The sequence below is a fragment of the Lactuca sativa genome, chromosome 2 (assembly GCF_002870075.4).
Source record: "Lactuca sativa cultivar Salinas chromosome 2, Lsat_Salinas_v11, whole genome shotgun sequence".
Lineage (NCBI taxonomy): Eukaryota > Viridiplantae > Streptophyta > Magnoliopsida > Asterales > Asteraceae > Lactuca > Lactuca sativa.
The window spans coordinates 89,921,504-89,923,293 of NC_056624.2; the positions used below are offsets into that span (position 1 = coordinate 89,921,504).

At 45.0% G+C, this 1,790-nt stretch overlaps 1 non-coding gene across 1 annotated transcript; it reads left to right on the plus strand.

Annotated features, from left to right (window-relative positions):
- The first annotated feature begins 1,443 nt into the window (after positions 1-1,443).
- On the plus strand, positions 1,444-1,550 carry LOC111910967 (small nucleolar RNA R71). Its single transcript, XR_002856696.2, has one exon. It is a non-coding gene; the product is annotated as a small nucleolar RNA R71 (small nucleolar RNA).
- Positions 1,551-1,790: the final 240 nt, after the last annotated feature.

Below are 1,790 nucleotides of genomic sequence, written 5' to 3' on the forward strand. Positions count from 1 at the left end.
GGAACATCCAGATCTTCTTTCATGTCCAAGACTACAAAGTCTATTGGAAAAACAAATTTTCCAATTTTCACCAAAATATCCTCCACTATGCCTCGGGGCTGTGTCACCGAACGGTTCGCCATGTGAATCTTCATTTTTGTAGCCTTCATCTTCTGAATCTCCAACTTTTGATAAAATGAAAAAGGCATTAGATTAATGCTAGCCCCAGAATCGGCTAAAGCATTAACCTTCATTTTATTTCCAAACTCACTTGGAAGAGTGAGGCATCCAGGATCCCCCATCTTTTCTGGTGTTTCTCCCAACACAGCTTTTGAAGTTTGTTCACTTAGAATCACTATAGACTACTTCTTTAATTGCCTTCGCGTATCTATCAAGTCTTGCAGTAATATCTGGTTCTCGGGAGCTTTGGATAAGGACTCAAAAAAGGGAGTATTAATTGGGATCCCCTTCACATGCTTTACGAACTCCAAATGCTCCTTCTCCAGTTGACTGAGGGTAGCTCGGGTGGGAAATGGTAGAGGTGGATGATAAGTTGGAATGGGCTCAAAGGATTTTTGTTCAGACTCGCGCCACGTCGTGGCCAGAGGAGTGCCACGTCGTGGCGATCATGGATCACCAATTTTTTCATTTTCGATCCTTACTTTCTTGGGCTGCTGCGGTTCTTCTTCCAATGCCTCCAGGAACTCAGATATTGCATCTTCTTCAGTATCGATGGCCATTACGTGAGATTGGGCCTTTACTTCGGGATTCATCGGGGACAATTTTTCATGAACTAAAGTGGCTAGTTGACCAAATTGTACTTCAAGGTTATGGATGGAGGCTTGCTGGTTCTTTATCAATGTTTGTTGTTCCATGATAGCGGAATCCGTGGCATCGTGTCTCTTTTCCGAAGCCTCCATAAACTTCATCAAAATGGTCTCTAGGTCGGGTTTCTTCTCGGCTGGTGGCTGCTCCTTTTCATAAAGGCCTCGACCTGTCTGCCTATACTTCTCTTCTTTTTGCTTCTTATACTCTTCATATGGCAACCACTCCTTCTTCGGTTTCCTCCAGTCCTCATCAAACTTATCCCCACTAGAGTAGCACACTTGAGCTTTTCTGTTCCCAAACTCATCCACGTTGCAGTCCTTGGTCAAGTGTGGACCATTGCATCGGTCACACCCCACTCTTATGGCATGTATCGACTGGTCCATTTGTGTTATCCTGCGATCCATGTTATTCAGCATGGCCATGACAACTGCAATTTCTTCAGTTTGGGCCCCTCCACCGCCTTTGCTTCCATCTTGCCTCGGATTATGGTATTCGCGGGAGTGTTTCGCGAATTCTTCAATTAGCTCCTTGACCTCCCTTGGATTTTTCTTTGTCAACGGTCCTTGAGAATCAAGGAGTTGTCTTGTCATCACATTGACCCCATCATAAAAGATTGACATCTCTTGCTGCACATTTAGGTCATGTTGCGGGCAATTTCTGAGTAAGCCCTTGTACTGCTCCCATGCTTCGTATAGTGACTCCCCCGGCTGTTGCTCAAAGTTGGCTATTGCCTTCTTGAGTTTGGCTATCTTGGATGGCGGGCAAAACTGGTCCAGGAATTGCTCACGCATTTGAGCCCAAGTGGTGATTGTACCCGGTGGGAGTGCTTTTAACCACTCCTTAGCAGCTCCTTTGAAAGTGATGGGAAGCATCCTAAGCAAGACTGTGTTTCTGTTGACATTTGGGACATTGAAGTAATCTGCAATGCCGTTGACTTCATCTAGATGCTTAAAAGCATCCTCATGATCTTTCCCGAAAAATGG